Raw genomic sequence first — 12,323 nt, forward strand, 5'->3', positions numbered from 1 at the left:
TTTGAAAGATTTCTCACAAGGTCTGCAGAAATTGTAGTCATATGGATAGCCTGTTAGTAGCACCAAAGTTAGCATCTAGACACTCATGGACACGACAGGGACTGAATTTGACATATTGACTGCCGAGAGGCCATTGACAGCCACAGCAGAGGTTCATGTCTGATGCCATGTGCCTGCCGGTGCTCCCATGCTCCACTTTGTGCAGTATAGTGTATCTTCACATAGCATGTAACATTGCAAAAAACAATGTTCCCAATGTTGAACAAGGTATTGTGTCTGATTTCCTGAACTCTTGCATCAAATCCATCAAGAAATAAAAATTAACATTCAGTACTGCATTATATAATGCAAAATTAACATTCAGTACTGCATTATATAGTGGAGCATTTGTCTCCCAGTGGCCTCACAGCAGTCAGTGTTTTGAAGGTAGGAAAGCAAAATCAGAAATTCTGAATTCCTTTTTGCAATATTCCTTTACAAAGGAAAATTCACAAGTGTTGCTCAATTTAAATCTCACATGACTGCAAAGATGGGTGACATTGAGAAACAGCTAAATTGTTAAAACTGACCAAAGCTCCAATGCCAATTGGAATCCCTGTCAGATTCTATACTGAGTTTGTGGCTGAGTTTGCCACTTGTCTATCCATAATATACTGTAGATCCGCTGAACAATAAACAGTGGTTGTACGAAAGCCCAGGGCATACCCTTCTACATGAAGGGCAACAGTAGTCATCCACAGAAATACACCCAAGAATCTTCACATCCATTTGTTGTAAAATCTTACAATGTATTCTGAGCTCAAGCATAACGAAGCAACTCAAAAGAACAACATCCACCATGCTAACCATCAGGAATTCTGAAAAAATTGGGTATGTGAAACACAACTCATGTTTTTCTCACATGACGTACTGGAAGCCATGGATTTGAAACCGTATTGAGAATTTCTTGGTGTAGAGGGTGCAGCATGTTATTTTGGCTGTCGCAGCTGCAGATGTAACTTTGGTGTGCCACAGGGAAGTGTGTTTATGTTATATATTAACAATCTTGCAGATAATATCAATAGTGACCTCAGATTTTTTGCAGATGATGCACTTACATGTAATACAGTTCTGTCTGAAAAAGCTATGTAGGCATTCAGTCAGATCTTGATAATATTTCAAAGTAGTACAAAGATTGGCAACATGCCTTAAATTTTTAGAATTGGAAAATTTTGCACTTCATGAAATGAAAAAAAAAAAAAAAAACCGTAGTGACCTATGACTACAAAATCAGAGTCACAGCTGGAAGCAGTTTATTCACAAAAATACCTGGGAGTCACAATTTGTAGGATATAGAATGGAATGATTACATATGCTCATTTGTAAGTAACACAAGTGGCAGCCTTCAGTCCTTTGGTAGAATATAAGGGAAAGTCAATCAGTCTACAAAAGTAGTGTAGTTGTAGTAATTGTTGTTGTGGTCTCCAGTTTGAAGACTGGTTTGATGCAGCTCTCCATGCTACTCTATCCAGTGCAAGACTTTTCATCTCCGAATGACTGCTGCAACCTACATCCTTCACAATCTGCTTACTGTATTTGTCTTTTGGTTTTCCTCTATGGTTTTGATCCCCACTTTTCCCTTCAATACTAAACTGGTGCTTCCTTGGTGTCTCAGAATGTGTACTATCAACTGATCCTTCTTTTAGTCAAGTTGTGCCAAATATGTCTTTTCTCCCCAATTCTATTCAGTACCTCCTCATTAGTTAAGTGATCTAGCTTTCTAATCTTAAGCATTGTTCTGTAGCACCACATTCATAAAGCTTCTATTCTTTTTTTGTTTAAACTATTCATCATTCATGTTTCACTTCCAGTCCAGACAGATACCTTCAGAAAAGACTTCCCGACACTTCAATCTATATATTGTATTAACAGATTCCTCCTCTTCAGAAACGCATTTCTTTCTATCGCCAGTCTATATCCTCCCTCATCAGTTATTTTGCTGCCCAAATAGCAAAGCTCACCTACTACTTCAAGTGTCTCATTCCCAAATCTAATTCCCTCAGCATTGCATGATTTAATTTGAGTGGATTCCATTATCATTGTTTTACTTTTGATGATGTTCATCCTATATCCTCCTTTCAAGACATGTCCATTCCATTCAACTGCTTTTCCAAGCCCTTTGCTATCTCTGACAGAATTACAATGTTTTCAACAAACCTCAAATTTTTTATTTCTTCTCCCTGAACTTTAATCCCTATTCCAATTTATCTTCACTTTCCTGTACTGCTTGCTCAATGTAAAAATTGAATAATATCAGTGATGGGCTAAAACCCTGTCTCACTCCCTTCTCAACCACTGCCTCTTTTTCACACCCCTCGACTTTTATAATTGCCGGCTGGTTTGTGTGCAGGTTGTAGATAGTCTTTTGCTCCCTGTATTTTACCCCTGCTACCTTCAGAATTTCAAAGAGAGCATTTCACCCAACATTTTCAGAAGCTATCTTTAAGCCCTTCTTCAAGCTTGCTTTTTTTAATTTTTTTTTTTTTTTTAAATCATCACTCGTGTGCCAACCTCTTCATCTCAGAGTAGCACTTGCAACCTATGTCCACAATTATTTGCAGAATGTAATCCAATCTCTATCTTCCTCTATAGTTTTTGCCCCCCACAGCTCCCTCTAGTACCACGAAAGTCATTCCTTCATGTCTTAACGGATGTTCCGTCATCCTGTCCCTTTTTCTTGTCAGTGTTTCCCAGATATTCCTTTTCTCTCCAATTCTGTACAGAACCTCCTCATTCCTTACCTTATCAGTCCACCTAATTTTCAACATTCGTGTATAGCACCACATCTCAAATGCTTCAATTAATCTTCTGTTCTAGTTTTCCCACAGACCATGTTTCATTTCCATACAATGCTGTGCTCCAAACATACATTCTCAGAGATTTCTTCCTCAAACTAAGGCCTATGTTTGACACTAGTAGACTTCTCTTGAGCAAAAATGCCCTTTTTGCCAGTGCTAGTCAGCTTTTGATGTCCTCCTTGGTCCGTCCGTCACTGGTTATTTTGCTGCCTAGATATCAGAATTCCTTAACTTCGTCTAGTTCATAACCATCAATCCTGATGTGCAGTTTCTTGCTTTTCTCATTTCTGCTACTTCTCATTACTTTCTTCTGTCTTTGATTTACTCTCAATCCATATTCTATACTCATTAGATTGTTCATTCCATTCAGCAAATCATATAATTCTTTTTCACTTTCACTCAGGATAGCAATGTCATCAGCAAATCATATCATGATACCATTTCACTTTGAATTTTAATCCCCCTCCTGAGCCTTTCTTTTATTTCCATCATTGCTTTTTCAGTGTACAGATTGAACAGTAGTGGCAAGAGATTACATCCCTGTCTTACACACTTTTTAATCTGAGCACTTTGTTCTTGATCATCATTATTATTATCTCTTGCCTCTTGTACATACTGTATGTTACCCATCCCTCCCTGCAGCTAGCCCCTATTTTTCTCAGAATTTCGAACATCTAGCACCATTTGACGAGGGTGAGTCAAATGAAAACCTTAAATTTGTAATAACAAATTGTAATTTCACGCCGTTATCCTGTAAGTTAGTAAGCATGCTACAAACAGCGTGCAGAATGGCCTGTAGGTGGCATCATAGTGCAGATGCGCACATACCGTTGCAGTATCAGTATAAAGATGGCCACCCCACTTGCGACTTGCACCAGGGAAGAACAGTGTTCTGTTATTCAGTTTTTGTGTAGTGAAGATGTGAAACCTATTGAAATTCATTGATGAATGAAGGTTCAGTACGGTGATGCATGTTTGTCACAGCAGCAAGTCTATGAATGGAGTAGGAAGTTCGCAAATGGTGTGACTTCAGTGGAAGATGCTCCTCGTCCAGGTCAGGCACAACGAGTTGTGACTCCACAGAACATTGCAGCAGTTGAAGCCATAGTGAAGGAAAACTGCCGAGTGACACTGAATGACATTGCAGCATGTTTACAGATTAGTCATGGGTCAGCACAACACATTGGGCATGATGTGCTCCAGTTTCACAAAGTGCTTGCAAGATGGGTGCCATGGCAGCTGACTCCTGAAATGAGAGAACGACGTGTTGATGCTTGTGAAGAACTTCTTCAGCACTTTGAACGAGAAGGTGATGGCTTCCTTGCAAGATTCGGTACTGGGGACGAACTTGTGTTCACTTCCACCAACCGGAAACGAAGAGAGCGAGCAAGGAATGGCGCCATTCCTCATCACCAAAACCAAAGAAGTTTTGAACAGAACCGTCAGCAGGGAAGGTTATGCTGACTCTCTTTTGGGACAAAATAGGCATCATTTTGGAGCATTACATGCCTAAAGGGACCACTGTCACCAGTGCATCACACACAGATCTCCTAAAAAAATCGTCTGCAGCCTGCAATCAAATCAAACTGATGTGTATTGCTGTCAGCAGATGTCCTTTTGCAACATGACATTGCAAGGTCCCACACTGCCATACAACAGTTGCAACAATCGCAGACCTGCATTTTGAATGTCTTCCTCATCCAAAATACTCACCAGACCTTGCTCAAAGTGATTTCCATATGTTTTGACCACTCAAAGATGCAATGGGAGGAAAGAAGTTCCGTTCTGATGAAGAGGTACGCCACGCTGTGCATGAGTGGTTGCACGGACTACCAAAAGAATTTTTTTCTAAAGGAATTTATGCACTTTGTAAGTGCTGGAGGACTTGCATTGAGTGTGGAGGAGATTATGTTGAAAAGTGATACAGCTTTGTACCACTTCTGCACAATAAACAATATTTACAAAAATATTTAAGGTTTTCATTTGACTCACCCTCATACATTGTCGAATGCTTTTTCCAAGTTGACAAATCCTACGAACGTGTCTTGATTTTTCCTTAGTCTTGCTTCCATTATTAAACGAAACATCAGAATTGCCTCTCTGGTGCCTTTACTTTTCCTAAAGCTTAACTGGCTGTTGTCTAACACATCCTCAATTTTCTTTTCCATTCTTCTGTATATTATTCTTGCCAGCAACTTGGATGCACCAGTTATTAAGCTGATTGTGCAATAATTCTCACACTTGTCAGCTCTTTCAGTCTTCATAATTGTGTGGATGATGTTTTTTCAGAAGTCAGATGGTATGTCGCCAGGCTCATACATTCCATACACCAACATGAAGAGTTGTTTTGTAGCCACTTCCCCCAATGATTTTAGAAAGTTTTGTGTAATTTTATCTGCCCCTTCTGCCTTATTTGATCTCCAGTCCTCCAAAGCTCTCTTAATTTCTGATTCTAATACTGGGTCCCCTATCTCTTCTAATTTGACTCCAGTTTCTTCTTCTATGACATCTAACAAATCTTCCTCCTCATAGAGGCCTTCAACAGACTCTTTCCACCTATCTGCTCTCACCTCTCCATTTAACAATGGAATTCCTGCTGCACTCTTAGTGTTACCACCTTTGCTTTTAATTTCACCAAATGTTGTTTTGAATTTTCTATATTCTGAGTCAGTCCATCTGACAATCATTTCTGTTTCGATTTCTTCACATTTTTCCTGCAGCCATTTTATCTTAGCTTTCCTGCACTTCCTATTTATTTCATTCTTAAGTGATTTCTATTTCTGCATTCCTGAATTTTCGTTAACATTTTTGTACATCCTTGTTTCATCGATCAACTGAAGTATTTCTTCTGTTACCCACAGTTTCTTCGCAGCTACCTTCTTTGTACCTATGATTTTCTTTCCAACTTCTGTGATTGCCCTTTTTACAGATGTTCAGTCCTCTTCAACTACACTACCTATTGAGCTATTCCATATTGCTGTATCTATAACCTTAGAGAACTTCAAGCATATCTCATCATTCCTTAGTACTTCTGCATCCCACTGACTGATTTCTTAAGCTTCAGCCAACTCTTCATCACTACTAAATTGTGATCTGACTTTATATCTGCTCCTGGGTATGCCTTACAATTGAGTATCTGATTGTGGAATCTGTCTGACAATGACCTCCTCTTCTTATGAGTCATAAACAGAGTATTCGCTATTACAAGCTGAAATTTATTGTAGAACTCAATTAGTATTTCTCCTTCCTCATTCCTTTTCCCAAGCCCGTATTCTTCTGTAAGCTTTTCATCTACACCTTCCCCTACAAGAGCATTCCGTGACTATTAGATTTTCATCTCCCTTTACATACTGCATTACCCTTTCAATATCCTCATATACTTTCTCTATCTCTTCTTCTTCAGCTTGCAATGTCAGCATGTATACCTGAACTATCATTGTCGGTGTTAGTTTGCTGTCGATTCTGATAATAACAACCCTATTCACTGAACTGTTCACAGTAACATGCTTTTTGCCCTACATTCCTATCCGTAACAAATTCTACTTCTATCATACCATTTTCTGCTGTTGTTGATATTACCCTGTATTCATCTGATCAGAAGTCCTCGTCTTCTTTCCATTTCACTTCGCTAACCCATACTATGTCTAGATTTAGCCTTTGCATTTCCCTTTTTAGATTTTTTAGCTACCTTACCACGCTATGCTTGTGACATTCCATGCCCTGACTCATAGAATGCTACCCTTTCATTGTTATTAAGTCTTTATCTCATGGTCACCTCCCCTTTGGCAGTCTCGTCCTGGAGATCCAAATGGAGGACTAGTCTGGAATCATTTGTCAATAGAGAAATCACCATGACACTTTTTCATTTATAGGCCACATGTGTTGTGGATAAAGGTTATATATCTTTAATGCAGTCGTTTCCACTGCCTTCTACATCCTCATGTCATTGATCATTGTTGATTCTTCCACCTTTGGGTGTAGTTTCCCACCCCATTGGCAGAATTAGGGTGACTTATTATGTCAGAAATCTTTGGCTGCGAGTACTGGTTATTAATCAAAATTTAAGCAGTGGTGGGATTTGAATCCAGGCCCAAAGATGTTTTGATTACTGATCAAAGGCCACAGGTACACCCAAACCCTACAACTGTCATAAATGTAGATTTGACTTTCCTGAAACTATCTTCTTAGATAAGTCATAGCGTTAGTAACATCTCACATGTTCCTACATTTCTCCAGAATCCAGATTGATCTTCTGTAAGGTCAGTCTCTACCAGTTTCCCATTCTTCTGTAAAGGATTAATGTTAGTGTTTTGCAACCATGACTCATTAAACCCATAGTTTAGTAATATTCACAGCTGTCAGCACTGGCTTTCTACAGAGCTGGAATTATTACATTTTTCTTCAAGTCTGAGGGTATTTCGTGTCTCATACATCCTGCCCACTGGATGATACAGTTTTGTCATGGCTGGCTCTCCCAAGGCTGTCAATAATTCAAACAGAATATCGTCTACTACTGGGGGCCTGTTTTGACTTAGCTCTTTCAGTGTTCTGTGAAATTCTTCTCATGGTATCATATCTTCCATCTCACCTTCATCTACACCCTCTTCAATTTCTATAATATTGTCTTCAAGTTAATCTGCCTTGTGTATGCCCTCAGTATACTCCTTTCACCTTTCAGCTTTTCCTTCTTTGTTTAGGACTGGTTTTCCATCTGAGCTATTGATATTCATAAAGCTGCTTCTCTTTTCTGAAAATGCCTCTTTAATTTTCCAGTAAGTGGTATCTGTCTTTCCTGTAGTGAAAGATCATTCAAAATCCTTACATTTGTCCTCTAGCCATTCCTGCATATCCATTTTAGACTTTCTGTCAGTCTAATTTTTTAAATGTTTTTATTCCTTCTTGCCTGCTTCATTTTTATATTTTCTCCTTTCATCAATTAAATTCAGTACCACCCGTGTTATCCAAGCATTTTTGCTAGTCCTTGTTTTTTTTACCTATTTGATCGTTTGTTGCCTTCACTACTTCACCTCTTAAAGCTACCCAGTCATGCTTTCCCCGGTTCTAGTCAACCATTGCCCAATTTTCCCTCTGAAACTCTCGACAGGCTCTGGTTTTTTCATCTTATCCAGGTCCCATTTTCTTCATTTCCTACCTTTTTGCAATGTCTTCAGTTTTAATCTGCAGTTCATAACCAATAAATTGTGGTTAGAGTCCACATCTGGTGCTGGAAATGTCTTACTATTTAAAATGTGGTTCCTAAATCTCTGACTTACCATTATACGAGGGTCACTCCAAAAGAAATGCACACTATTTTTGTAAAAATACAGTTTTCATTCTGCATGTGTGAAAGTTTTACAGTGTGTAGATACATCCTTCCCGCTTGTTTTCAAACTTAGTTCAACCTGTTTCCTTGAGTGCCGCCATCACAGCATGTCTTCAAGATGGCTGCTACACTTGACGTTCGTCAGAAGCAACATGCTGTCATAGAATTCCTGTGCTGTGAAAACGAGACAGTGGGAAACATCCAGAGGTTGAAAAAGGTGTAAGGAGATGCTGCTGTCGATCGCAGTACAGTTAGTCGATGGGCAAGCAGGTTACGTGATGAAAGCGGGCACAGCAATATTGAGGATTGTCCTCACAGCTGCAGGCCTCATACTGCACACACTCCAGACAATGTGCAGAGTTAACGAATTGGTGACTGCTGACAGATGCATCACAGTGAGCGAATTGTCATGCTATGTTGGGATAGGGGAAGGAAGTGTTTGCAGAATAATGAAAGTGTTGGCGTTAAAAAAGGTGTGTGCCAGGTGGGTTCCCAGGATGTAGACAGTGGCTCACAAAGAAACAAGAAAAACAGTATGCAGCAAACTTTTGAAACAGTACGAGAATGGTGGAGATGAATTTCTTGGAAGAATTGTGGCAGGTGATGAAACATGGCTCCATCATTTTTCGCCAGAGACGAAGAGACGATCAATGGAGTGGCATCATGCAAATTCACCCAAGAAAAAAAAATGCAAAACCACACCTTCTGCTGGAAAAGTTATGGCTACGGTGTTTTTCAATTCCGAAGGACTCTTGCTTGTGGACATCAAGCCAAGTGGAACCACCAGAAATTCTGATGCATATGTGACGACACTGAAGAAACTTCAAGCTTGACTGAGTCATGTTCGACCACATCAACAAAAGCAGGATGTTTTGCTGTTGTATGACAATGCATGGCCACATGTCAGCCAAAAAACCATGGAAGCGATCACAAAACTCGGATGTAAAACACTGAAATACCCGCCTGACCTGGCTCCATGTGACTATCATCTCTTTGGGAAACTGAAAGACTCTCTTCATGGAACAAGGTTTGAAGATCATGACTCCCTTGTGCATGCTGCCAAACAGTGGCTCCAACAGGTTGGTCCAGAAATTTACCGTGCGGGTATACAGGCGCTGGTTCCAAGATGGCGTAAGGCACTTTAGAGGGATGGACATTATGTGGAGAAATGAAAATATTGTTCCTAAAGGATGTACCTACACACTGTAAAACTTTCAAACATGTAGAATAAAAAATGGATTAAAAAAAAAGTAGTGTGCATTTCTTTTGGAGTGATCCTCATATAATAAATCTCTTTTCCATATATACAGCCTCCTTTCATGGTTCTTAAATCAAGTGTTTGTAATGAATAAATTATGCTCTGTGCAAAAGGTGGCATCCTGTTTCATTCCTTTGCCCCAATCCATAATCATCTAGTTTTCCTTTGCTCCCTTTTCCTGCAATTGAATTCCAGTCCCCCAACAGAACTACATTTTGATCTCACTTAACTATCGGAATAATTTCCTTTATTTCATCATACATTTCTTCAATCTCTTGATCATCTGCAGTTCTAGTTGGAATATAAACTTGTTCTATTGTGGTGGATGTGGGCTTCATGTCTATCTTAGCTGTGATAATGAATTCACTACACTGTTTATGGTAACTTACGTGCAGTTCTATTTTCTTATTCATTATTAAACCCACTCCTGCATTACTCCTATTTGATTTTGTATTTATAATCCTGTATTCACCTGATAAGAAGTCCTATTCCTCCTGCCACTGAACTTGACTAATTCCCACTGTATCTAAATTCAGCCTATCCATTTCCCTTTTTAAATTTTCTAAGATGCTTGTCCAATTAAGGGATCTAACATCCCATGCTCTGATCAGTAGAACACCAGTTTTGTTTCTCCTGATGATGACATCCTCCTGAGTAGTCCCTGCCCAGAGATCCAAATGGGGGACTATTTTATCTCCCAAATATTTCCCAAGAGGATGCCATCATCATTTAACCATACAGTAGGTCTACATGCCCTCAGGAAAAATTACAGCTGTAGTTTTCCTGTGCTTTCAGCCATACACAGTAACAGCACAGCAAGGCTGTTTTGGTTGATGTTACAAGTCCACATCAGTCAATCAAACAGGCTGCTGCCCCTGTAACTACTGAAAAAAAAGGCTGTTTCCCCTCTTCAGGAACCACACAATTGTCCGGCCCCTCCATTGAGATCGCACCTACAGTATGGCTATCTATATTGCTCATGCTCACATGCCAAGCCACTGATGCCAAGGTCCATGGTTCATAGGGGAGGGGGGGCGGCTATAAAAGATATTGGTTACAAAATATTCATGAAACCCATCCAAGAATATCTCTCAGGTGTGTGGGACCCATACAAAATAGGACTAATAGGGGTATTGAACTTATACAAAAAAGGGCAGTACAATGAAGTTATGAATCTTGGAAGATCCAGAAAATCCCTGTACATTGCTCCCACAGAAATCACAAAGAGAACATTTGACTAATTACAGTGCACATTGAGGTACTTAAGCAATCATTCTTCCTGTGTACCATATATGGATGGAATGGGGAAGGCTCTGTTAACTTATACAGTTCGAAGTGCCCTCTGCTATGGTTTTAACTTACATGGATAACTTCTCAAACGTATCAATGTCTACTTTTATAATACAATCAGATTAATGAGTTACTTGTTTGAGCACAGAGCTGGATGGTTTAATACTAGGCAAATTATAACAAAGAAGTTGTGAGAATTATATGAAATAAAATTATTTTACTGCTGTCCCTTATACCACCTATGTGTTGCAGGTCAATATTTTAGGATTGCAGGAGGCCACTGAAAAAAAAGCAGAAATGTTGAATTGTTCATAGGCTTATTTACCTGTCTCAGAGTCATCTACATTGTTTTGGGTTTTTTAAAACATTAATAAGAATCGCTGTTCATAACGAGTATTATAATATAAATTTTCCATTCTAGTTTATAACTTGTTCAAAATTGACATCTGTGTTTGTTTTCATACTTATCTGAACTTTGGTGTGGAGAAACAAAATTTACATACTACAAAGAAACTCTGATGCAATAGAAAGGCCTTTTGTATTTCCGACTGAAGAGTGATACTGACCTATTACTTACAGTTGTTGTGGCTGGCTGTTGTAGATTCATATTTCCCTAAGGAAAGAAATATTTCAGAGAGTGAGGTTTATTCTGTTTGAACAGAAGTTAAATTTTTTTGTACATGTACATCATGTTCCAAACATTAATTATCCAGTGGTAGAGGATTCTTGAAGACAATCAACTAATGGGTGGAAAAGGATATTATTTTTTTATTGTGATAAATGACTTGAGCATTTCAAAACTGAAGCTCATACTAACTTTTCAAAGTGATAACTGTCAAGTTGGCAGGTATTATTGATGAACCGTTTCTTATACAAGCTGACATCATGTCTTCAAGTTTTAATGCATGAACAGTTCTTTGTCAAAAACATTGATAAACTGTCTGTGATTTCAAAGACTCAGTTTCTTACGAGTTTGTGCACAATGGTAACTTCCTTCTAATTAGCGTGTCAGATTTTGAAAAACTTGTCTCTGCACATTTGTTAGCTTTCTAGACAGTACATGCTACTACACTATACATTAAATGTTTGTCTGCAACTACATCTTTGACTAACAATATTGAATATTTGTACTGTCTTTTGATAAAGAAAACTTTGCACTTAGATAGGATGCCCAGAGAAAACACATTGTCGGAAACAAAAAATGTATACCATTTTAGAGGTTTCCACTTCACTCAAGATTTATTGTTGGAACAATGCATATGGAGTATGAAATGATTACATTTACAGATAAATAGCACAAGCGGTTCTGAGTACCAGGTATCGACCCAAGGTGAAACCCCATATTAATACGTGGCATGGACCCCATGGACAGCAATGCAGACACTGGCTCTGGTTTCTGGCCAATCTTACAGAACCCCGGGATACGTTGTCATCCTTCATCTGTATGCACAGCACTGTAAGAATTGTTGGTTGACAAATTGTACGAGTCACTTCTTGACCAATCATATCCCACATGTGTGATTGGAGACAAGTTCAGAGAAGTTGCTGCATGTCTTGCAGAGCACATTGAGTTTCATGGGCAGTGTGTGAGTGAGCATTATCCTTTTGAAACAAC

The sequence above is a fragment of the Schistocerca serialis genome, chromosome 1, assembly GCF_023864345.2.
Source record: "Schistocerca serialis cubense isolate TAMUIC-IGC-003099 chromosome 1, iqSchSeri2.2, whole genome shotgun sequence".
In the NCBI taxonomy this organism is placed as follows: domain Eukaryota; kingdom Metazoa; phylum Arthropoda; class Insecta; order Orthoptera; family Acrididae; genus Schistocerca; species Schistocerca serialis.